Source organism: Scyliorhinus torazame, chromosome 24, assembly GCF_047496885.1.
Source record: "Scyliorhinus torazame isolate Kashiwa2021f chromosome 24, sScyTor2.1, whole genome shotgun sequence".
Lineage (NCBI taxonomy): Eukaryota > Metazoa > Chordata > Chondrichthyes > Carcharhiniformes > Scyliorhinidae > Scyliorhinus > Scyliorhinus torazame.
In genome coordinates this window covers 37,989,184-38,014,674 of record NC_092730.1, presented here as the reverse complement: position 1 = coordinate 38,014,674, position 25,491 = coordinate 37,989,184, and the positions used below count along the sequence as shown (strand labels likewise).

The window sequence follows — 25,491 nt, the reverse complement described above, 5'->3', positions numbered from 1 at the left end:
GTCAAAATCAGGGGTGTGAGTGGAACCCACGCCTCCAGAAGAGACTGCGACCTGAACGGAGCTCCTTAGCCGCTTCGGCCATCCTGATGCGCTCGCGTCAAATCTAAGATCCGTGCACAAATCGACTTAAATTCCATCTTCATCGTCATTTCCTTTCAAACAAGACATGCTTTTCCTAATTTTGAACCCCAGGCAGTCCTGTATCTGAGTGCCATCGTTGTACAAACTGCTGGGGGTTAAGGAGCTTCTCATTGCTGCATTCATCAGTTTGCTCCAATCAACAAGGACCAAATTCCCGCTCAACCTGTTCCTCGCACGACGGTATTGAATGTCTAAGATCTGAGAGACGTGAAGTATCCAATTGGAAGTTGCATTCTGGCGACTGCAATCTCTCTCCACAGCTGCTCCCTGTGCTGGTTTCAGAGACATGGAGCCGAACAACCCCTCCAGTGTCCAAACAGGTGAACGGTCATCCAGTAGAGGCGCCAGATGAGTGTTCTGGGAGAAGTCAACTTAGTCACATCGACTGCAGTGTGGGTAGGTGAAGAACAGGTGTCCAAGACCGGATCAGACTGAAAGCAAAACTTTGATACCAATAAAGAAAATCGCAGATGTGCTGCTGTCAAATAGCAACTTGTTTCCGGTTGGTGTGAGTGAGAACACGAATAGCAGAGGATGGTTTCAATCCATCGACTTCTGGGTTATGGGCCCACCATGCTTCCGCTGCGCCACTCTGATCGTGGTTGACTCTTTTCGGGGTCGGACCTGAGGCACAGTTTGATGAAATCAGTAACAGCGGAATCAATGTTCCCAGAGAGGTGAAATTTCCGTCCCGAACTTCGTTCTATGAAGATGATTCCAGTCACTCGCTACTTTCCCATCAGTACAACGTCACAGAATCAATCACATCACCTTCACAGATCAATCATTTAGCACGAAAGTAAATTATCTGAACTATGCTGACCAGAATTAGTGTGCTCAAAAGTGTGTTCTTGTTGAAAGAAAAAATGAAGAGGTGAATCGTTGTGTGGCTACCGCAGTTCAGTAATGTCGTAGCTCCTGGTTTAAGGGGCAGAGTGCCGCAGCGGAACCGTGCTGGGGCATTAGCCGGAGGTACAGGAATCGAGGCTATTCTCTGCTAATTACATTCTCCCTCACACCAAAAGTAAACATAACGCAGATTCCTGTTTGCTTTGCAGCAAATACCTATCAGAAACTTTTTGCAGTCTCATCCTGACATTAGTCCCAGGAATGAAGGAGGCAGCATGGCACATTACAACATTGTAAAGCTCACACAGAGGGAACCACAGAGAAAATTCTTTAAAGTCTCAGACGGTCTGACAGCATCTGGAGGGAGAGAAATGAGCTCACGTTTAGAGTCCAGGTGACACTTTGTCAAAGCTGCACAGGAAACGTTATCCAGCAGTACCCCACAGAGCGGCAATATAGATATATAGCGATATCCAGTAATAACTCACAGGGGCCAATAAGGAAATAAAGCTCTTTCGAGCAATGAATCATAATAGAAACCGAGTTCCCAACTTCCCCTCTTGGACGGATGTGAACAATCTAACCGGCCAGACAATTTACAAGAAGAGAGGACGAATTTTACCCGGAGTCTTGGGATCAATATTAATTCCTCAACCAGAGTCACTGAAGCAGATTATCGAGTCATGAACTGGGCTTTTGCCGGTGTGGTCTTGCTGTGCGTATTTAAGCAGGAATCTCATGTCCTGAGACCAACGCTTTTCCATTGAAAGGGAGGTATTGGATCTTCCTGAGGTTGAAAATCTTGCTGGAGAAATTTAACCTCGTGGAGGAAAAGTCAATATCAGGGGTGGTAGTGGCACCCACGCCTCCAGAAGAGACTGCGACCTGAACGCAGCGCCGTAGCCGCTCGGCCATCCTGATGCGCTGGCGTCAAAACTAAGTTCCGTGCCGAAATCGACTTAAATTCTATCTTCATCGTCATTTCATTTCAAACAATATATGCTTTTCCGACCTTTGAACCCCATCCAGAGTCCTGTATCTGAGTGCCATCATTGTCCAAGCCGCTTGGGGTTAAGGAGCTTCTTATTGCTGTATTGATCAGTTTGCTCCAATCAACAAGGACCAAAGTCCCGCTCAACCTGTTCCTCATGCGAAGATATTGAGAGTCTCAGATCTGAGCGACGTGAAGTATCCAATTGGAGAGTTGCATTCTGGCGACTGCAATCTCTCTCCACAGCTGCTCCCGGTGCTGGTTTCAGAGACATGGAGCCGAACAACCCCTCCAGTGTCCAAACAGGTGAACGGTCATCCAGTAGAGGCGCCAGAAGAGTGTTCTGGGAGAAGTCAACTTAGTCACATCGACTGTACTGTGGGTAGGTGAAGAACAGGTGTCAAAGACCGGATCAGACTGAAAGCAAAACTTTGATACCAATAAAGAAAATCACAGATGTGCTGCTGACAAATAGCAACTTGCTTCCGTTTGGTGTGAGTGAGAACACGAATAGCAGAGGAATGTTTCGATCCATCGACTTCTGGGTTATGGGTCCACCAAGCTTCCGCTGCGCCACTCTGATCGTGGTTGACTCTTTTCGGGGTCGGACTTGAGGCAAAGTTTGACGAAATCAGTAACAGCGTGATCAATGTTCCCAGACGGGTGAAACTGCCGTCCCGAACTTCGTTCTATGAAGATGATTCCAGTCACTCCCCACTTTCCCATCAGAACAACGTCACAGAATCAATCACATCACCTTCACAGAACAACCATTCAGCACGAAACTAAATTATCTGAACTGTGCTGACCAGAATCAGTGTGCTCAAACGTGTATTCTTGTTGAAAGAAAAAATGAGGAAGTGAATAGTTGTGTGGCTGCCGCAGGGCAGTAATGACGTACCTCCTGGTTTCAGGAGGAGAGTTCGGTAGGGAAACCGTGCTGTGCCATTACCCTGAGGACGAGGAATCGAGGCAGTTCTCTGCTATTTACATTCTTCCTCATACCAAAAGTAAACATAACGCACGGTCCTCCTGTTTGCCTTGCAGCAGATACCTGTCAGAAATGTCTTTCAGTCACATCCCGACATTAGTCCCTGGAATGAAGATGGGAGCATGACACATTACAACATTGTAAAGCTCACACAGAGGGAACCACGGAGAAAATGTTTTAAAGTCTCAGCATGTCTGACAGCATCTGCAAGGAGAGAAAAGAGCTAACTTTTCGAGTGCAGGTTACCCTTAGTCATAGCTGGACCGGAAACGTTCTCCAGTAGTACCCCACGGCGGGGCAATATAGATATATAACGATATCCAGTAATATCTCGCAGGGGGCCAATAAGGAAATAAATCTTTATCGAGCAATGAATCACAATAGAAACCGAGTTCCCATCTTACCCTCTCGGATGGATGTGAACAGTCGAACGTGCCAGACTATTTACAAGAGAAGACGAATTTTACCCGGAGTCCTGGGATCTCTATTAATTCCTCAACCAGAGTAACTGAAGCAGATTATCGAGTCATTAACTGGGCTTTTGCATGGACCTTGGGTAGGGTGCTCTTTCCAAGAGCCGGTGCAGACTCGATGGGCCGAATGGCCTCCTTCTGCACTGTAAATTCTATGATTCTATGATGTTGGGTCTTGCTGTGCGTATTTAAGCAGGAATCTCATGTCCTGAGACCAAAGCTTTCCCATTCAAAGGGAGGAATTGGATCTTCATGAGGTTGAAAATCTCGCTGGAGAAATTTAACCTCGTGGAGGAAAAGTCAATATCAGGAATGCGATTTGAACCCACGTCTCCAGAAGAGACTGCGACCTGAACGCTGCGCCTTTGACCACTCAGCCATCCTGATGCGCTGGCGGCAAAAGTGAGATCCGTGCACAAATCGACTTAAATTCTATCTTTATCGTCATTTAATTTCAAACAACATATGCTTTTCCTACTTTTGAATGCCAGCCAGTCTCCTCTATGTGAGTGCCCTCCTTGTCCAAGCCGCTGGAGGTTAAGGAGCTTCTCGTTGCTTCATTGGTCAGTTTGCTTCAATCAAGAAGTACCGAATCTCCGCTCTACCTGTTCCTCACACGAAGATGTTCAGAGACTAAAATCTGAACGATGTGAAGCATCCAATTGGAGAGTTGCATTCTGGCGACGGCAATCTCCTTCCACAGCTGCTTCCGGTCGTGTTTTCACAGAAAAGTAGGCGAAGAACCCTTCCAGTGTCCAAACAGGTGAACGTTCATCCAGTACACGCGCCAGAAGAGTGTTCTGGGAGAAGGCAACCTCGTCACCTCGACTGTACTGTGGGTAGCTGAAGAACAGGTGTCAAAGAGCGGATCGGAGTGAAAGCAAAGTTTTGATACTAATAAATAAAAAGGCAGATGTGCTGATGACAAATCGCCACATGTTTCCGTTTGGTGGGAGTGAGAATATAAATAGCAGAGGATGGTTTCGATCCATCGACCTCTGGGTTATGGGCCCAGCACGCTTCCGCTGCGCCACTCTGCTCGTCGTTGACGTTCTTCGGCGTCGGTCTTGAGGCAAAGTTTGAAGAAATCAGGAACAACGTGAACAACGTTCCCAAAGAGGTGAAACTTCCTTCCCGAACTTCATTCTATGAATGTGATTCCAGTCACTCCCACTTTCCCATCAGAACAACGTCACAGAAGAAATCACATCACCTTCACAGAACAAACATTGAGCACGAAGGTAAATTAACTGAAATATGCTGACCAGAATCAGTGTGCTAAAACGTGTGTTCTTGTTGAAAGAATAAATGAGGAAGTGAATAGCTGTGTGGCTACCGCAGGGCAGTAATGTTGTGTCTCCTGGTTTAAGGAGCAGAGTGCCGCAGCGGTAGCGTGCTGGGTTATTAGCCTGAGGTCGAGGATTCGAGGCTGTTCTCTGCTATTTACATTCTCCCTCACACCAAAAGTAAACACAACACACGTTCCTGTTTGCTTTGAAGCAAATACCTATCAGAATGTTTCTTGCAGTCTCATCCCGACATTAGTCCCATGAATGAAGAAGACATAAGAACATAAGAACTAGGAACAGGAGTAGGCCATCTGGCCCCTCGAGCCGGCTCCGCCATTTAATGAGATCATGGCTGATCTTTGTGGACTCAGCTCCACTCTCCGGCCCGTTCACCATATCCCCGAATCCCTTTATTCTTTAGAAAGGCATCTATCTTTTCTTAAAAACGTTTAAAGAAGGAGCCTCAACTGCTTCACTGGGCAAGGAATTCCAGAGATTCACAACCCTTTGGGTGAAGAAGTTCCTCCTACACTCCGTCCTAAATCTACCTCCCCTTATTTTGAGGCTATGCCCCCTGATTCTGCTTTCCCCGACCAGTGGAAACAACCTGCCCGCATCTATCCTATCTATTCCCTTCATAATTTTATATGTCTCAATAAGATCCCCCCGCATCCTTCTAAACTCCAATGAGTACAGTCCCAGTCTGCTCAACCTCTCGTCATAATCTAATCGCCTCAACTCTGGGATCAACCTAGTGAATCTCCTCTGCAGTCCCTCCAGTGCCAATATGTCCTTTCTAAGGTAAGGAGACCAAAACTGAACACAATACTCCAGATGCGGCCTCACCAACACCCTATACAATTGCAGCATAACCTCACTAGTCTTGAACTCCATCCCTCTAGCAATGAAAAACAAAACTCGATTAGCCTTCTTAATCACCTGTTGCACCTGCACACCAACTTTTTGCGACTCGTGCACCAGCACACCCAGGTCCCTCTGCACAGCAGCATGTTTTAACATCTTACCGTTTAAATAATAATCCATTCTGCTGTTATTCCTCCCAACATGGATAGCCTCACACTTGGCAACATTGAACTCCATCTGCCAGACCCTAGCCCATTCACCTAACCGACCAAATCCTTCTACAGACTTCCGGTATCCTCTGCACTTTTTGCTTTACCACTCATCTTAGTGTCGTCTGCAGATTTTGACACATTGCACTTGGTCCCCAACTCCAAATCGTCTCTGTAAATTGTGAACAACTGCGGGCCCAACACTGATCCTTGAGGGACCCCACTAGTTACAGGTTGCCAACCAGAGAAACACGCATTGATCCCCACTCTCTGCTTTCTGTTCGTTAACCAATCCTCTACCCATGCTACCACTTTACCCTCAATGCCATGCATCTTTAGTTTATGCAGCAACCTTTTGTGCGGCACCTTGTCAAAAGCTTTCTGGAAATCCATATATACCACATCCATTGGCTCCCCGTTATTTACTGCACTGGTAACGTCCTCAAAAAATTCTACCAAAGTAGTCAGACACGAACTACCCTTTGTGAACCCATGCTGCGTCTGCCCAATGGGACAATGTCCCTCCAGGTGCCCCGCTATTTCCTCCTTAATGATAGATTCCAGCAGTTTCCCTACAACCGAAGTTAAGCTTACCGGCCTATAATTACCCGCTTCCTGCCGACCTCCTTTTTTAACCAGTGGTGTCACGTTTGCTACATTCCAATCCTCTGGGACCACCCCAGAGTCTAGTGAATTTTGATAAATTATCACTAGTGCGTTTACAATTTCCCTAGCCATCTCTTTTAACACCCTGGGATGCAGCCCATCAGGGCCAGGAGACTAGTCTACCTTTAGCCCCATTAGCTTGCCCAATATTGCCTCCTTAGTGATTACAATCATCTCAAAGGTCCTCACCTATCATATATTTTTTCCATCAGTCACTGGCATGTTATTTGTGTCCTCCACTGTGAAGACTGACCCAAAAAACCTGTTCAGCTCCTCAGCCAATTCCCCGTCTCCTATTATTAAATCTCCCTTCTCATCTTCCAAAGGACCAATATTTACCTTAGCCACTCTTTTTTGTCTTATATATTTGTACGAAGTCTTACAACACCAGGTTAAAGTCCAACAGGTTTGTTTCGATGTCACTAGCTTTCGGAGCGCTGCTCCTTCCTCAGGTGAATGGAGAGGTCTGAATGAAGAGGTCTCATTCACCTGAGGAAGGAGCAGCGCTCCGAAAGCTAGTGACATCGAAACAAACCTGTTGGACTTGAACCTGGTGTTGTAAGACTTCGTACTGTGCTCACCCTAGCCCAACGCCGGCATATCCACATCATTATATATTTGTAGAAGCTTTTACTATCTGCTTTTATGTTCTCAGCCAGTTTACTTTCATAGTCTACCTTACTCTTCTTTATGGCTTTTTAAAGTAGTTTTCTGTTGTCCCCTAAAGACTTCCCAGTCCTCTAGTCTCCCATTAATGTTTGACACTTTGTATGTTTTTTCCTTCAATTTGACACTCTCCCTCACCTCCTTCGATATCCACGGTCGATTTTTCCCCTTTCTACCGTCTTTCTTTTTTGTCGGTATGAACCTTTTCTGAACACTGTGAAAGATCGCTCGGAAGGTTCTCCACTGTTCCTCAACTGCTTCACCATGAAGTATTTGCTCCCAGTCTACCTTAGCTAGTTATTCTCTCATCCCATTGTAATCGCCTTTGTTTAAGCACAAAACACTAGTGTTTGATTTTACCTTGTCATCCTCCAACTGTATTTTAAATTCCACCATATTGTGGTCGCTCCTTCCAAGAGGATCCCGAACTATGAGATCATTAATCAATCCTGCCTCATTACACAGGACCAGATCTAGGACCGCTTGTTCCCTTGTAGGTTCTATTACATACTGTTCCAGGAAATTATCCCGGGCACATTCTATAAACTCCTCCTCAAGGCTGCCTTTACCAACCTGGTTAAACCAATCGATATGCAGATTAAAATCTCCCATGATAACCTCTGTGCCATTTCTACATGCATCTGTTATTTCTTTGCTTATTGCCTTCGCTACCATCCTGTTGCTATTTGGTGGCCTATAGACTACTCCTATCAGTGACCTTTTCGCCTTACTATTCCTGATTTCCCCCAAATTGATTCAACCTTGTCCTCCATAACACCAATATCATCCCTTACTATTGCCCGGACGCCATCCTTAAACAACAATGCTACACCACCGCCCTTACCGTCCATTCTATCCTTTCGTATCGTGTGAAACCCTTGGATATTTTACTCCCAGTCGTGACCATCTTTTAACCATGTTTCAGGAATGGCCACTAAATCATAGTCATTCACGATGATTGGCGCCATCAACTCATTTACCTTATTTCGTATACTACGAGCATTCAGGTAAAGTGCACTTATGCTGTTTTTTATGTCTTTGTTATGAATCCTAACACCTTGATCAGTAACTTTTCGCAATTTATTTTTCCTCTTACCATTTCTCCTAATTTTCCTTGTCTTTGAACCCATATCTCTACATAATAACCTGTCACGTAACCTGCTGCCTTGATCTCCATTAACCATTATACTGTCCATAGCTTTACATTTCCCTTCCCCCCAACTTGCTAGTTTAAAGTCCTTGTGACCAACCTATTTATCCTATTCGCTAGAACACTGGTCCCAGAATGGTTCAGGTGAAGTCCGTCCCAACGGTACAGGTCCCTCCTGCCCTAGTGCTGATGCCAATGCCCCATGAAATGGAATCCCTCTTTCCCGCACCACTCCTTTAGTGCGGAAAACTTCTCTAATTTTCTCAACCCTATGCCAATTGGCACGTGGCTCGGGTAGTAATCCAGAGATTATAACCCTGGAAGACCTGTTCTTTAATTTAGTCCCGAGTGTTTGATAATCCCCAAACAGGTCCTCTTTCCTAGTCTTACCTATGTTGTTAGTCCCCACGTGGACCACAACAACTGGATCCTCCCCCTCCCTCTCCAAAATCATTTCAAGCCGATCAGAGATGTCCCTCACCCTGGCATCGGGCAGGCAACATACCATGTGGGACTCTCGATCTGGCTTACACAGGATGACATCAATCCCCCTAATTATAGAATCCCGTACAACTACCACTTGTCTTTTTGCTCGCCCCTCTTGAATGGCTCCCTGTACCACGGTGTAGTGGTCAGTCAACGCATCCTCCCTACAGCCCTCTTCCTCATCCACACAGGGAGTAAGTGCCTCCTGCCTGTTGGACAAGGTCAAGGGCAGAGGCTCCTCAACTCCTAAACTCAGGATCCTCCTACATGCATCCCTTGCAGTCACACCACTCTGTCCCTGACCACTGTCCGAATTAACAGTACTTATTCTACCGGATGTGACTGCCTCCTGAAAAAAAGCGTCCAGCATGACACATTGCAACATTGTAAAGCTCACGCAGAGGGAACCACGGAGAAAATGTTTTAAAGTCTCAGCAGGCCTGAAAGCATCTGCAGGGAGAGAAAAGAGCTAACGTTTCTAGTCCACGTGACAATTTGCCAAAGCTGCACGGGAAACGTTATCCAGTAGTACCCCATAGAGGGGCAATATTGATATATAACGATATCCAGTAATACCTCACAGTGGGGCAATAAGGAAATAAAGCTTATCGAGCAATAAATCACAATAGAAACCGAGTTCCCAACGTCCCCTCTCGGACGGTTGTGAACAATCCAACCAGCCACACTATTTATAAGAAGAGAAGACGAATTTTACCCGGGGTCCTGAGATCAATATGAATTCCTCAACCAGAGTCACTGAAGCATGATTATCGAGTCATTAACTGGGCTTTTGCCTGTGGGGTCTTGCTGTGCGTATTTAAGCAGGAATCTCATGACCTCAGGCCAACGCTTTTCCAATGAAATTCCTGAGGTTGAAAATCTTGCTGGAGAAATTAAATCTCGTGGAGGAAAAGTCAATATCAGGAGTGGGATTCTAACCCACGTCTCCAAAAGCGACTGCGAGCTGAACGCAGCATCTTAGACCGCCTGGTCATCCTGATGCGTCGTCGTCAAAACTAAGCTCCGTGCACAAATCGACTTAAATTCAATTTTCATCGTCGTTTCATTTCAAACAAGACATGCGTTTCCTCCTTTTGAACCCCAGCCAGAGTCCTGTATCTGAGTGCCATCCTTCCCCAAGCCGCTGGGGGTTAAGCAGATTCTCATTGCTGCATTGATCACTTGCTCCGATCAACAAGGACCGATTCCGGCTCTATCCGTTCCTCACACGAAGGCACTGAGAGTCTATGATCGGAGCGACGTGAAGTTTCAAAGAACAAAGAACAAAGAAATGTACAGCACAGGAACAGGCCCTTCGGTCCTCCAAGCCCGTGCCGACCATGCTGCCCGACTAAACTACAATCTTCTACACTTCCTGGGTCCGTATCCTTCTATTCCCATCCTATTCATATATTTGTCAAGATGCCCCTTAAATGTCCCTATCGTCCCTGCTTCCAGAGGAGTCTGCGATCTTAACGCAGCGCCTTCGACTGCTCGGCCACCCTGACGAGCTGCAGGAAATGTTATGAACCGTGCACAAATAGACAGAGAACAGACAGTGCAGAAGGAGTCCATTCGGCCCATCGAGTCTGCACCGATCCACTTAAGACCTCAATTCCATCCTATCACCCTCACCCCGCAACCCAATAATCCTTCCTACCTTTTTGGACACTAAGGGCAATTAGGCATGACCAATTCCCCGAGCCAGCTCGTCTTTATGCTGTGGGAGGAAACCGGAGCACCCGGGTTGAAATTCACGCAGACATGGGGAGAACGTGCAGCTCCGCACAGACAGTGACCCAAGCCGGGAATCGAACCTGGAACCCTGGAGCTGCGAAACTACTGTGCCACCTTGCTGCACAAAATTTCGAAATATTTCAAAATTTCTGCGATGGCTGGGAATCGAACCCAGGTCAACTGCTTGGAAGGCAGCTAAGCTCACCATTATACCACCATCGCTCACTGAAGAACTTTAAATTCTACCTTCATTGTCATTTCATTTGTAATCAGTTGTGCTTTTCCTATTTTTGAACACCAGCCAGAGTCCTGTATCTGAGTGCCGTCCTTCTCCAAGCCGCTGGGGGTTAAGGAGCTTCGCGTCGTTGCATTGATCAGTTTGCTGCAATCAACAAAAACCGAACTCCCGCCGACCTGTTCCTCACATGAAGATATTGAGAGTCTAAGATCTGAGCGGCGTGAAGGATCCAATTAGCCAGTTGCATCCTTGCGACTGGAATCTCTCTCCACAGCTGCTTCTGGTGCTGCATTCACAAACAAGTAGCCAGAAAAACCTTCAGTGTCCAAACAGGAGGACGTTCATCCAGTAAAGGCGGCAGAAGAGTTTTCTGGGAGATGTCGACCGAGACACCTCGACAATCCAACCAGCCAGGCTATTTACAACAAGAGACGAGACATTTACCCGGAATCCTGGGATCATTATTAATTCCTCAAATAGAGTCATGAGCAGATTATCCAGTGATGAACTGGGCTTCTGCCTGTGGGGTCTTGCTGTGCGAATATCAGCAGGAATCTCATTCCAGGAGGCCACCTCTCACCCATTGAATGTGAGGTATTGGTTCGTCCTGGTGTTGCAAACTTTGCTGGAGAAACGTAACCACATGGAGGAAAAGGGAATGTCAGAAGTGGGATTCGAACCCACGCCTCCAGAGAAAGCTGCGTCCTTAACCGGCGCCTTCGACCGCTCGGCCACCCTGACGAGCTGCAGAAACTGTTATGCTCGGTGCACAAATAGACATAGAACATAAAGTGCAGAAGGAGTCCATTCGGCCCATCGAGTCTGCACCGATCCACTTAAGTCCTCAATTCCATCCTATCACCCTCACCCCGCAACCCAATAATCCTTCCTACCTTTTTGGACACGAAGGGCAATTACGCATGACCAATACCCCGAGCCAGCTCGTCTTTATGCCGTGGGAGGAAACCGGAGCACCCGGGGTGAAATTCACGCAGACATGGGGAGAACGTGCAGACTCCGCACAGACAGTGACCCAAGCCGGGAATCGAACCTGGAACCCTGGAGCTGTGAAACAACTGTGCTACCTTGCTGCCCAAAATTTCGAAATAAGTTTTTGCTGCAATGGCTGGGAATCGAACCCAGGTCAACTGCTTGGAAGGCAGCTATGCTCACCATTATACCACCATCGCTCACTGACGAAGTTTAAATTCTATCTTCATTGTCATTTCATTACTAATCAGTTGTGCTTTTCCTATTTTTGAACACCAGCCAGAGTCCTGTATCTGAGTGCCGTCCTTCTCCAAGCCGCTGCGGGTTAAGGGGCTTCGCGTCGTTGCATTGATCAGTTTGCTGCAATCAACAAAGACCGAACTCCCGCCGACCTGTTCCTCACATGAAGAGATTGAGAGTCTAAGATCTGAGCGGCGTGAAGGATCCAATTATACAGTTGCATCCTTGCGACTGGAATCTCTCTCCACAGCTGCTTCTGGTGCTGCTTTCACAAACAAGTAGCCAGAAAACCCTCCAGTGTCCAAACAGGAGGACGTTCATCCAGTAAAGGCGGCAGAAGAGTTTGCTGGGAGATGCCGACTGAGACACCTCGACAATCCAACCAGCCAGACTTTTTACAACAAGAGACGAGACATTTACCCGGAATCCTGGGATCATTATTAATTCCTCAAATAGAGTCATGAGCAGATTACCCAGTGATGAACTGGGCTTCTGCCTGTGGGGTCTTGCTGTGCGAATATCAGCAGGAATCTCATTCCAGGAGGCCACCGCTTCCCCATTGAATGGGAGGTATTGGATCGTCCTGGTGTTGCAAATATTGCTGGAGAAACCTAACCACGTGGAGGAAAAGGGAATGTCAGAAGTGGGCTTCGATCCCGCGCCTGCAGAGGAGATTGCGACCTTAACGCAGCGCCTTTGACCGCTCGGCCATCCTGACGCACTGTGGCCAAAGATATGCTCCATTCGCAAATCGATTTAAATTTAATTTTCATCTTCATTTCATTTAAATTTCTATTTAGTCGGGCAGCATGGTCGGCACGGGCTTGGAGGGCCGAAGGGCCTGTTCCTGTGCTGTACATTTCTTTGTTCTTTGTTCTTTGTTTTGAAACTAGATGTGGTTTTACTATTTTTGAACGCCAGCCAGACTCTTGCATCTGAGTGCAATCGTTTTCCAACGCGCTGTGTGTTAAGGAGCTCTCATTTCTGCATTGAACAGTTTGCTCCAATCAACAAAGTCCGTACTGCCGTCTAACTGTTCCTTACACGAAGGTATTAAGAGTTTAAGATCTGAGTGGCGGGAAGGATCCAATGAGACAGTTGCATCCTGGCGACTGGAATCTCTCTGCACAGCTGCATCTGGTGCTGCTTTCACAGACACGTAGCCGAATAACGCCTCCAGTGCCAAACACGAGGATGTTCATGCTGTGAAGGCGGCAGAAAAACTTTCTGGAAGAAGCCAGCTGGTTCACGTCCGACAATCCAACCAGCCAGACTATTTACAACAATGGAAGTGGAAATTTACCCGGAGTCCTGGTATCAGTATTAATTCGTCAACCAGAGTCACTGAGCATATCATCCAGTCATGAACTGGGCTTCTGACTGTGGGGTCTTGCTGTACGAATTTAAGTACCAATCTCGCGTCCCGAGGCCACCGCTTCCCCATTGAATGGGAGGTATGAGATCTTCCTGGGGTTGAACAATTTTTGGAGAAATGTAACCTCGCGGAAAAAAAGGCAATGTCAGAAGTAGGATTCTAACGCACGCCTCCAGAGGAGACTGCGTCCTTAACCCGCGCCTTCGACCGCTCGGCCACCCTGACGAGCTGCAGAAACTGTTATGCTCGGTGCACAAATAGACATAGAACACACAGTGCAGAAGGAGTCCATTCGGCCCATCGAGTCTGCACCGATCCACTTCAGACCTCAATTCCATCCTATCACCCTCACCCCGCAACCCCATAATCCTTCCTACCTTTTTGGACACTAAGGGCAATTACGCATGACCAATTCCCCTAGTCAGCTCGTCTTTATGCCATGGGAGGAAACCGGAGCACCCGGGGTGAAATTCACGCAGACATGGGGAGAACGTGCAGACTCCGCACAGACAGTGACCCAAGCCGGGAATCGAACCTGGAACGCTGGAGCTGTGAAACAACTGTGCAACCTTGCTGCCCGAAATTTCGAAATAAGTTTTTTCTGCGATGGCTGGGAATCGAACCCAGGTCAACTGCTTGGAAGGCAGCTATGCTCACCATTATACCACCATCGCTCACTGAAGAATTTTAAATTATATCTTCATTGTCATTTCATTTCTAATCAGTTGTGCTTTTCCTATTTTTGAACACCAGCCAGAGTCCTGTATCTGAGTGCCGTCCTTCTCCAAGCCGCTGGGTGTTAAGGGGCTTCGCGTCGTTGCATTGATCAGTTTGCTGCAATCAACAAAAACCGAACTCCCGCCGACCTGTTCCTCACATGAAGATATTGAGAGTCTAAGATCTGAGCGGCGTGAAGGATCCAATTATACAGTTGCATCCTTGCGACTGGAATCTCTCTCCACAGCTGCTTCTGGTGCTGCTTTCACAAACAAGTAGCCAGAAAACCCTTCAGTGTCCAAACAGGAGGACGTTCATCCAGTAAAGGCGGCAGAAGAGTTTTCTGGGAGATTTCGACTGAGACACCTCGACAATCCAACCAGCCAGACTATTTACAACAAGAGACGAGACATTTACCAGGAATCCTGGGATCATTATTAATTCCTCAAATAGAGTCATGAGCAGATTATCCAGTGATGAACTGGGCTTCTGCCTGTGGGGTCTTGCTGTGCGAATATCAGCAGGAATCTCATTCCAGGAGGCCACCGCTCACCCATTGAATGTGAGGTATTGGTTCGTCCTGGTGTTGCAAACTTTGCTGGAGAAACGTAACCACGTGGAGGAAAAGGGAATGTCAGAAGTGGGATTCGAACCCACGCCTCCAGAGAAAGCTGCGACCTTAACGCAGCGCCTTCGACCGCTCGGCCATCCTGACGCACTGTGGCCAAAGAAATGCTCCATGCGCAAATCGATTTAAATTTAATTTTCATCTTCATTTCATTTCAAACTAGATGTGGTTTTACTATTTTTGAACGCCAGCCAGACTCTTGCATCTGAGTGTGATCGTTCTCCAACGCGCTGTGGTTAAGGAGCTCTCATTTCTGCATTGATCAGTTTGCTCCAATCAACAAAGTCCGTACTGCCGTCTAACTGTTCCTTTCACGAAGGTATTAAGAGTCTAAGATCTGGGTGGCGGGAAGGATCCAATGAGACAGTTGCATCCTGGCGACTGGAATCTCTCTGCACAGCTGCATCTGGTGCTGCTTTCACAGACAAGTAGCCGAATAACGCCTCCAGTGCCAAACACGAGGATGTTCATGCTGTGAAGGCGGCAGAAGAACTTTCTGGAAGAAGCCAGCTGATTCACGTCCGACAATCCAACCAGCCAGACTATTTACAACAATGGAAGTGGAAATTTACCCGGAGTCCTGGTATCAGTATTAATTCGTCAACCAGAGTCACTGAGCATATCATCCAGTCATGAACTGGGCTTCTGATTGTGGGGTCTTGCTGTACGAATTTAAGTACGAATCTCGCGTCCCGAGGCCACCGCTTCCCCCATTGAATGGGAGGTATGAGATCTTCCTGGGGTTGAACAATTTTTGGAGAAATGTAACCTCGTGGAAGAAAAGGCAATGTCAGAAGTAGGATTCTAACGCACGCCTCCAGAGGAGACTGCGTCCTTAACCCGCGCCTTCGACCGCTCGGCCACCCTGACGAGCTGCAGAAACTGTTATGCTCGGTGCACAAATAGACATAGAACATAAAGTGCAGAAGGAGTCCATTCGGCCCATCGAGTCTGCACCGATCCACTTAAGTCCTCAATTCCATCCTATCACCCTCACCCCGCAACCCAATAATCCTTCCTACCTTTTTGGACACGAAGGGCAATTACGCATGACCAATTCCCCGAGCCAGCTCGTCTTTATGCCGTGGGAGGAAACCGGAGCACCCGGGGTGAAATTCACGCAGACATGGGGAGAACGTGCAGACTCCGCACAGACAGTGACCCAAGCCGGGAATCGAACCTGGAACCCTGGAGCTGTGAAACAACTGTGCTACCTTGCTGCCCAAAATTTCGAAATAAGTTTTTTCTGCGATGGCTGGGAATCGAACCCAGGTCAACTGCTTGGAAGGCAGCTATGCTCACCATTATACCACCATCGCTCACTGAAGAACTTTAAATTCTATCTTCATTGTCATTTCATTTCTAATCAGTTGTGCTTTTCCTATTTTTGAACACCAGCCAGAGTCCTGTATCTGAGTGCCGTCCTTCTCCAAGCCGCTGGGGGTTAAGGGGCTTCGCGTCGTTGCATTGATCAGTTTGCTGCATTCAACAAAGAGCGAACTCCCGCCGACCTGTTCCTCACATGAAGATATTGAGAGTCTAAGATCTGAGCGGCGTGAATGATCCAATTATACAGTTGCATCCTTGCGACTGGAATCTCTCTCCACAGCTGCTTCTGGTGCTGCTTTCACAAACAAGTAGCCAGAAAACCCTTCAGTGTCCAAACAGGAGGACGTTCATCCAGTAAAGGCGGCAGAAGAGTCTTCTGAGAGATGTCGACTGAGACACCTCGACAATCCAACCAGCCAGACTATTTACAACAAGAGACGAGACATTTACCCGGAATCCTGGGATCATTATTAATTCCTCAAATAGAGTCATGAGCAGATTACCCAGTGATGAACTGGGCTTCTGCCTGTGGGGTCTTGCTGTGCGAATATCAGCAGGAATCTCATTCCAGGAGGCCACCGCTTACCCATTGAATGGGAGGTATTTAATCGCCCTGGTGTTGCAAATATTGCTGGAGAAACGTAACCACGTGGAGGAAAAGGGAATGTCAGAAGTGGGATTTGAACCCAAGCCTCCAGAGGAGACTGCGATCTTAACGCAGCTCCTTCGACCGCTCGGCCATCCTGACGCACTGTGGCCAAAGATATGCTCCATGCGCAAATCGATTTAAATTTAATTTTCATCTTCATTTCATTTCAAACTAGATGTGGTTTTACTATTTTTGAATGCCAGCCAGACTCTTGCATCTGAGTGCGATCGTTCTCCAACGCGCTGTGTGTTAAGGAGCTCTCATTTCTGCATTGATCAGTTTGCTCCAATCAACAAAGTCCGTACTGCCGTCTAACTGTTCCTTCCACGAAGGTATTAAGAGTCTAAGATCTGGGTGGCGGGAAGGATCCAATGAGACAGTTGCATCCTGGCGACTGGAATCTCTCTGCACAGCTGCATCTGGTGCTGCTTTCACAGACAAGTAGCCGAATAACGCCTCCAGTGCCAAACACGAGGATGTTCATGCTGTTAAGGCGGCAGACGAACTTTCTGGAAGAAGCCAGCTGATTCACGTCCGACAACCCAACCAGCCAGACTATTTACAACAATGGAAGTGGAAATTTACCCGGAGTCCTGGGATCAGTATTAATTCCTCAACCAGAGTCACTGAGCAGATCATCCAGTCATGAACTGGGCTTCTGACTGTGGGGTCTTGCTGTGCGAATTTAAGTACGAATCTCGCGTCCCGAGGCCACCGCTTCCCCATTGAATGGGAGGTATGAGATCTTCCTGGGGTTGAACAATTTTTGGAGAAATGTAACCTCGTGGAAAAAAAGGCAATGTCAGAAGTAGGATTCTAACTCACGCCTCCAGAGCAGACTGCGTCCTTAACGCCGCGCCTGCGACCGCTCGGCCACCCTGACGAGCTGCAGAAACTGTATTGCTCGGTGCACAAATAGACATAGAACATACAGTGCAGAAGGAGTCCATTCGGCCCATCGAGTCTGCACCGATCCACTTAAGACCTCAATTCCATCCTATCACCCTTACCCCGCAACCCAATAATCCTTCCTACCTTTTTGGACACTAAGGGCAATTACGCATGACCAATTCCCCTAGCCAGCTCGTCTTTATGCCGTGGGAGGAAACGGGAGAACACGGGGTGAAATTCACGCAGACATGGGGAGAACGTGCAGACTCCGCACAGACAGTGACCCAAGCCGGGAATCGAACCTGGAACCCAGGAGCTGTGAAACAACTGTGCTACCTTGCTGCCCAAAATTTCGAAATAAGTTTTTTCTGCGATGGCTGGGAATCGAACCCAGGTCAACTGCTTGGAAGGCAGCTATGCTCACCACTATACCACCATCGCTCACTGAAGAACTTTAAATTCTATCTTCATTGTCATTTCATTTCTAAACAGTTGTGCTTTTCCTATTTTTGAACACCAGCCAGAGTCCTGTATCTGAGTGCCGTCCTTCTCCAAGCCGCTGGGGGTTAAGGAGCTTCGCGTCGTTGCATTGATCAGTTTGCTGCAATCAACAAAGACCGAACTCCCGCCGACCTGTTCCTCACACGAAGGTATTGAGAGTCTAAGATCTGAGCGGCGTGAAGGATCCAATTATACAGTTGCATCCTTGCGACTGGAATCTCTCTCCACAGCTGCTTCTTGTGCTGCTTTCACAAACAAGTAGCCAGAAAACCATTCAGTGTCCAAACAGGAGGACATTCATCCAGTAAAGGCGGCAGAGAGTTTTCTGGGAGATGTCGACTGAGACACCTCGACAATCCAACCAGCCAGACTATTTACAACAAGAGACGAGACATTTACCCGGAATCCTGGGATCATTATTAATTCCTCAAATAGAGTCATGAGCAGATTACCCAGTGATGAACTGGGCTTCTGCCTGTGGGGTCTTGCTGTGCGAATATCAGCAGGAATCTCATTCCAGGAGGCCACCGCTTACCCATTGAATGGGAGGTATTTAATCGCCCTGGTGTTGCAAATATTGCTGGAGAAACGTAACCACGTGGAGGAAAAGGGAATGTCAGAAGTGGGATTTGAACCCAAGCCTCCAGAGGAGACTGCGATCTTAACGCAGCTCCTTCGACCGCTCGGCCATCCTGACGCACTGTGGCCAAAGATATGCTCCATGCGCAAATCGATTTAAATTTAATTTTCATCTTCATTTCATTTCAAACTAGATGTGGTTTTACTATTTTTGAATGCCAGCCAGACTCTTGCATCTGAGTGCGATCGTTCTCCAACGCGCTGTGTGTTAAGGAGCTCTCATTTCTGCATTGATCAGTTTGCTCCAATCAACAAAGTCCGTACTGCCGTCTAACTGTTCCTTCCACGAAGGTATTAAGAGTCTAAGATCTGGGTGGCGGGAAGGATCCAATGAGACAGTTGCATCCTGGCGACTGGAATCTCTCTGCACAGCTGCATCTGGTGCTGCTTTCACAGACAAGTAGCCGAATAACGCCTCCAGTGCCAAACACGAGGATGTTCATGCTGTTAAGGCGGCAGACGAACTTTCTGGAAGAAGCCAGCTGATTCACGTCCGACAACCCAACCAGCCAGACTATTTACAACAATGGAAGTGGAAATTTACCCGGAGTCCTGGGATCAGTATTAATTCCTCAACCAGAGTCACTGAGCAGATCATCCAGTCATGAACTGGGCTTCTGACTGTGGGGTCTTGCTGTGCGAATTTAAGTACGAATCTCGCGTCCCGAGGCCACCGCTTCCCCATTGAATGGGAGGTATGAGATCTTCCTGGGGTTGAACAATTTTTGGAGAAATGTAACCTCGTGGAAAAAAAGGCAATGTCAGAAGTAGGATTCGAACCCACGCCTCCAGAGCAGACTGCGTCCTTAACGCCGCGCCTGCGACCGCTCGGCCACCCTGACGAGCTGCAGAAACTGTATTGCTCGGTGCACAAATAGACATAGAACATACAGTGCAGAAGGAGTCCATTCGGCCCATCGAGTCTGCACCGATCCACTTAAGACCTCAATTCCATCCTATCACCCTTACCCCGCAACCCAATAATCCTTCCTACCTTTTTGGACACTAAGGGCAATTACGCATGACCAATTCCCCTAGCCAGCTCGTCTTTATGCCGTGGGAGGAAACGGGAGAACACGGGGTGAAATTCACGCAGACATGGGGAGAACGTGCAGACTCCGCACAGACAGTGACCCAAGCCGGGAATCGAACCTGGAACCCAGGAGCTGTGAAACAACTGTGCTACCTTGCTGCCCAAAATTTCGAAATAAGTTTTTTCTGCGATGGCTGGGAATCGAACCCAGGTCAACTGCTTGGAAGGCAGCTATGCTCACCACTATACCACCATCGCTCACTGAAGAACTTTAAATTCTATCTTCATTGTCATTTCATTTCTAAACAGTTGTGCTTTTCCTATTTTTGAACACCAGCCAGAGTCCTGTATCTGAGTGCCGTCCTTCTCCAAGCCGCTGGGGGTTAAGGAGCTTCGCGTCGTTGCATTGATCAGTTTGCTGCAATCAACAAAGACCGAACTCCCGCCGACCTGTTCCTCACACGAAGGTATTGAGAGTCTAAGATCTGAGCGGCGTGAAGGATCCAATTATACAGTTGCATCCTTGCGACTGGAATCTCTCTCCACAGCTGCTTCTTGTGCTGCTTTCACAAACAAGTAGCCAGAAAACCATTCAGTGTCCAAACAGGAGGACATTCATCCAGTAAAGGCGGCAGAGAGTTTTCTGGGAGATGTCGACTGAGACACCTCGACAATCCAACCAGCCAGACTATTTACAACAAGAGACGAGACATTTACCCGGAATCCTGGGATCATTATTAATTCCTCAAATAGAGTCATGAGCAAATTATCCAGTGATGAACTGGGCTTCTGCCTGTGGGGTCTTGCTGTGCGAATATCAGCAGGAATCTCATTCTAGGAGGCCACCGATTACCCATTGAATGGGAGGTATTGGATTGTCCTGGTGTTGCAAATTTTGCTGGAGAAACGTAACCTCGTGGAGGAAAACTTAATGTCAGAAGTGGGATTCGAACTCACGCCTCCAGAGGAGACTGCGATATTAACGCAGCGCCTTCGACCGCTCGGCCATCCTGACGCGCTGTAGCCAAAGATATGCTCCATGCGTAAATCGAGTTAAATTTAATTTTCATCTTCATTTCATTTCAAACTAGATGTGGTTTTACTATTTCTGAACGCCAGCCAGACTCTTGTATCTCAGGGCGATCCTTCTCCAACACGCTGGGTGTTAAGGAGCTCTCATTTCTGTATTGATCAGTTTGCTCCAATCAACAAAGTCCGTACTGCCGCCTACCTGTTCCTCACACGAAGGTATTAAGAGTCTAAGATCTGAGCGGCGTCAAGGATCCAATTAGACAGTTGCATTCTGGCGACTGTAATCTCTCTCCACAGCTGCATCTGGTGCTGCTTTCACAGACAAGTAGACGAATAACGCCTCCAGTGTCCAAACACGAGGAAGTTCATGCTGTAAAGGCAGCAGAAGAGCATTCTGGGAGAAGCCAACGGATTCACCTGCGTCAATCCAAGCAGCCAGACTATTTCCAACAAGGGAAGTGAAAATTTACCAGGAGTCCTGTGATCATTATCAATTCCTCAACCAGAGTCACTGGCAGATCATCCCGTCATGAATTTGGCTTCTGCCTGCGGGGTCATGCTGTGCGTATTTAAGCAAGAATCTCACGTCCTGAGGCCACCGCTTCCCCATTGAATCGGAGGTATTGGATTATCCTCGGGTTCAACACTTCGCTGGAGAAATGGATCCGCGCGGATGAAAGTTGAATGTCTGAAGTGAGATTCGAACACACGTCTCCAGAGGAGACTGTGACCGAAACGCAGCACCTTCATCCGCTCGGCCATCGGTACGCGCTGTGACAGACGGTGTGTTCCGTGCATGAATCGATTTAAATTCTATCGTCATTGTCATTTCATTTCAAACAAGAACAAAGAACAAAGAAAAGTACAGCACAGGAACAGGCCCTTCGGCCCTCCAAGCCCGTGCCGACCATGCTGCCCGTCTAAACTAAAATCTTCTACACTTCCTGGTTCCGTATCCCTCTATTCCCATCCTATTCCTGTATTTGTCAAAATGCCCCTTCCATGTTACTATCGTCCATGGTCCCACCGCCTCCTCCGGCAGCGAGTTCCAGGCACCCACTACCCTCTGTCTAAAAAACGTGCCTCGTACATCTCCTCTAAACATTGCCCCGCGCACCTTAAACCGATGCCGCCCAGTAATTAACACCCCTAGCCTGGGCAAATGCCTCTGACTATCCACTGTGTCTATGCCCCTCATAATTTTGTAGACCACTATCAGCTCGCCCGTCAACCTCCGTCGTTCCAGTGAGAACAAACCGAGTTTATTCAACCGCTCCTCATAACTAATGCCCTCCATACCGGGCATCATCCTGGTAAATCTCTTCTGCACCCTTCATAAAGCCTCCACACCCTTCTGGTAGTGTGGCGACCAGAATTGAACACTCTACTCAAAGTGTGGCCAAACTAAGGTTCTATACAGCTGCAACGTGACGTGCCAATTCTTGTACTTAGTGCCCCGGCCAATGAAGGCAAGCATGCCGTATGCCTTTCTGACTACCTTCTCCACCTGTGTTGTCCCTTTCAATGACCTGTGGACCTGTTCACCTTGATCTCTCTGACTTTCAATACTCTCGAGTGTTCTACCATTCACTGTATATTCCCTACCTCCATTAGACCTTCCAAAATGCATTACCTCACATTTGTCCGGATTAAACGCCATCTGCCATCTCTCCACCCACGTCTCCAAACGATCTAAATCCTGCGGTATCCGCTGACTGACCTCATCTCTATCCGCAATTCCACCAACCTGTGTGTCGTCTGCAAACTTACTTATCAGACCAGTTACATTTTCCTCCAAATCATTTATGTTTTCTACGAACAGCAAAGGTCCCAGCACTGATCCCTGCGGAACACCACTAGTCACAGCCCTCCAATTAGGAAATCACCCTTCCATTGCTGCACTCTGCCTTCTATGACCTAACCAGTTCTCGATCTAACTTGCCAGCTCACCCCTGATCCCGTGTGACTTCAATTCTTGTGCCGGTCTACCATGAGGGACCTTGTCAAAGGCCTTACTGAAGTCCATATAGATAACATCCACTGCCCTACCTGCATCAATCATCTTTGTGACCTCTTCGAAAAACTGAGTTTACCTTGACAATCCAACCAACCAAACTACTCACAACAAGAGAAGAGGAATTTTACCCGGAGTCCTGGGATCAATGTTAATTCCTCAACCAGAGTCACTGAGCAGATCATCCAGCCATGAATTGGGTTTCTATCTGTACGGTCTTCTTGTGCGAATCGAAGCAGGAATCTCATGTCCTGAGGCCACCGCTTCCCCATTGTATCTGAGTTATTTGACCTTCCTGAGGCTGAACATTTTGCTGCAGAAATGTAACCACGTGGACGAAACGTTAATGTCAGCAGTGGGATTCGAACACACGCCTCCAGAGGAAACTGCCACCTGAATGCAGTGTCTACGATCGCTCGGCCATCCTGAGGCGCTCTGGCAGAAGCCCTGCTCCGTGCACAAATCGATTTGAGATCTTTCTTAATCATCATTTCATTCTAAACTCGATGTGATTTTCCTATTTTTGAACCACAGCCAGAGTCTTGCATCCGACTGGCATCCTTCTCCAAGCCGCTGGGGGTTTTGGAGCTTCTCAACGCGACATTGACCTGTTTGCTCCAATCAACAAAGACCAAACTGCCGCCGACCTGTTCCTCATTATTGAGAGTCGTAGATCTTGATGATTAAGAAAGATCTCAAATCGATTTGTGCACGGAGCAGGGCTTCTGCCAGAGCGCCTCAGGATGGCCGAGCGATCGTAGACACTGCATGGGAAATGTTCAGAATGGAGTACAGTCACAAGTGGAGTACCACAAGGATCTGTTCTGGGGCCGTTGCTGTTTGTCATTTTTATCAATGACCTAAAGGAAGGCGCAGAAGGGTGGGTGAGTAAATGTGCAGACGATACTAAAGTCGGTGGTGTTGTCGATAGTGTGGAAGGATGTAGCAGGTTACAGAGGGATATAGATAAGCTGCAGAGCTGGGCTGAGAGGTGGCAAATGGAGTTTAATGTAGAGAAGTGTGAGGTGATTCACTTTGGAAGGAATAACAGGAATGCGGAATATTTGGCTAATGGTAAGTGTGGCTGAGCAGAGGGATCTAGGTGTCCATGTACATAGATCCCTGAAAGTTGCCACCCAGGTTGATAGGGTTGTGAAGAAGGCCTATGGAGTGTTGGCCTTTATTGGTAGAGGGATTGAGTTCCGGAGTCGGGAGGTCATGTTGCAGCTGTACAGAACTCTGGTCCGGCTGCATTTGGAGTATTGCGTACAGTTCTGGTCACCGCATTATAGGAAGGACGTGGAGGCTTTGGAGCGGGTGCAGAGGAGATTTACCAGGATGTTGCCTGGTATGGAGGGAAAATCTTATGAGGAAAGGCTGACGGACTTGAGGTTGTTTTCGTTGGAGAGAAGAAGGTTAAGAGGAGACTTAATAGAGGCATACAAAATGATCAGGGGTTTGGATAGGGTGGACAGTGAGAGCCTTCTCCCGCGGATGGATATGGCTGGCACGAGGGGACATAACTTTAAACTGAGGGGTAATAGATATAGGACAGAGGTCAGAGGTAGGTTCTTTACGCAAAGAGTAGTGAGGCCGTGGAATGCCCTACCTGCTACAGTAGTGAACTCGCCAACATTGAGGGCATTTAAAAGTTTATTGGATAAACATATGGATGATAATGGCATAGTGTAGGTTAGATGGCTTTTGTTTCGGTGCAACATCGTGGGCCGAAGGGCCTGTACTGCGCTGTATTGTTCTATGTTCTATGTTCTATCTGAGCGGCGTGAAGGATGCAATTAGACTGTTGCATTCTTGCGACTGGAATCTTTCTCCACAGCTGCTTCTCTTGCTGCTTTCACAGACAAGTAGCCAAAGATCCCCTGCAGTGTCCAAACAGGAGGACGTTCATCCAGTAAAGGCGGCAGGAGAGGACTCTGGGAGAAGTCAACTGAGTAACCGCGACAATCCAACCAGACAGATTATTTACAAGATAAGAGGAATTATACCCGGAGTCCTGGGATTAATATTACTGCTTCAACCAGAGTCACTGAGCAGATTATCCATTCATTAAGTGGGCTTTTTCCTGTGGGAATTTAAGCACGAATCGCACGATACGAGGCCACCTCTCCCATTGCATGGGAGATATTGGATCATCCTGGGGTTGAATATTTTTCTTGAGAAATGTAACCTCTTGGAGGTAATGTTAATGTCAGATGTTGAATTCAAACCTACGCCTCCAGAGGAAACTGCGACCTTAACGCAGCGCCATCAACCGCTCTGCTATCCTGACGCTTTGTGGCAAAGGATATGCTCCGTGCATAAATAGATTTAAGTTCGATCTTCACCGTTATTTCATTTCGAACGAGATGTGCTTTTCCTATTTTTGAACGCCAGCCAGAGTCACGTATCTGGGTGCCATTCTTCTCCAAGCCTCTGGCGGTTAAGAAGCTTCTCATTGATGCATTGATCAGTTTGATCCAATCAAAAAACCCGAACTGCCGCCGACCTGTTCCTCACACGAAGCTATTGAGAGTCTAAGATCTGAGCGGCGTGAAGCATGCAATTAGAGAGTTGCATTCTCGCGACTGGAATCTCTCTCCACAGCTGCTTCTGCTCCTGCATTCACAGACAAGTAGCCAAAAAAACACCTTCAGTGTCCAAACAGGAGGAGTTTCATGCAGTAAAAGCGGCAGAAGAGGATTA

General features: G+C 47.6%; 11 non-coding genes across 11 annotated transcripts; all 11 read right to left on the bottom strand.

Moving 5' to 3' along the window:
- Positions 1–4,413: 4,413 nt before the first annotated feature.
- Positions 4,414–4,485, bottom strand: trnam-cau (transfer RNA methionine (anticodon CAU)). Its single transcript has one exon. It is a non-coding gene; the product is annotated as a tRNA-Met (tRNA).
- Positions 4,486–10,662: 6,177 nt separating this feature from the next.
- trnag-ucc (transfer RNA glycine (anticodon UCC)) lies at positions 10,663–10,734 on the bottom strand. The gene has a single exon. It is a non-coding gene; the product is annotated as a tRNA-Gly (tRNA).
- Positions 10,735–11,868: 1,134 nt separating this feature from the next.
- trnag-ucc (transfer RNA glycine (anticodon UCC)) lies at positions 11,869–11,940 on the bottom strand. The gene has a single exon. It is a non-coding gene; the product is annotated as a tRNA-Gly (tRNA).
- Positions 11,941–13,957: 2,017 nt separating this feature from the next.
- trnag-ucc (transfer RNA glycine (anticodon UCC)) lies at positions 13,958–14,029 on the bottom strand. The gene has a single exon. It is a non-coding gene; the product is annotated as a tRNA-Gly (tRNA).
- Positions 14,030–14,704: 675 nt separating this feature from the next.
- trnal-aag (transfer RNA leucine (anticodon AAG)) lies at positions 14,705–14,787 on the bottom strand. The gene has a single exon. It is a non-coding gene; the product is annotated as a tRNA-Leu (tRNA).
- A 1,160-nt stretch (positions 14,788–15,947) lies between these two features.
- trnag-ucc (transfer RNA glycine (anticodon UCC)) lies at positions 15,948–16,019 on the bottom strand. Its single transcript has one exon. It is a non-coding gene; the product is annotated as a tRNA-Gly (tRNA).
- A 675-nt stretch (positions 16,020–16,694) lies between these two features.
- On the bottom strand, positions 16,695–16,777 carry trnal-aag (transfer RNA leucine (anticodon AAG)). Its single transcript has one exon. It is a non-coding gene; the product is annotated as a tRNA-Leu (tRNA).
- Positions 16,778–17,938: 1,161 nt separating this feature from the next.
- On the bottom strand, positions 17,939–18,010 carry trnag-ucc (transfer RNA glycine (anticodon UCC)). Its single transcript has one exon. It is a non-coding gene; the product is annotated as a tRNA-Gly (tRNA).
- Positions 18,011–18,684: 674 nt separating this feature from the next.
- Positions 18,685–18,767, bottom strand: trnal-aag (transfer RNA leucine (anticodon AAG)). Its single transcript has one exon. It is a non-coding gene; the product is annotated as a tRNA-Leu (tRNA).
- A 1,161-nt stretch (positions 18,768–19,928) lies between these two features.
- trnag-ucc (transfer RNA glycine (anticodon UCC)) lies at positions 19,929–20,000 on the bottom strand. The gene has a single exon. It is a non-coding gene; the product is annotated as a tRNA-Gly (tRNA).
- Positions 20,001–20,674: 674 nt separating this feature from the next.
- On the bottom strand, positions 20,675–20,757 carry trnai-aau (transfer RNA isoleucine (anticodon AAU)). Its single transcript has one exon. It is a non-coding gene; the product is annotated as a tRNA-Ile (tRNA).
- Positions 20,758–25,491: the final 4,734 nt, after the last annotated feature.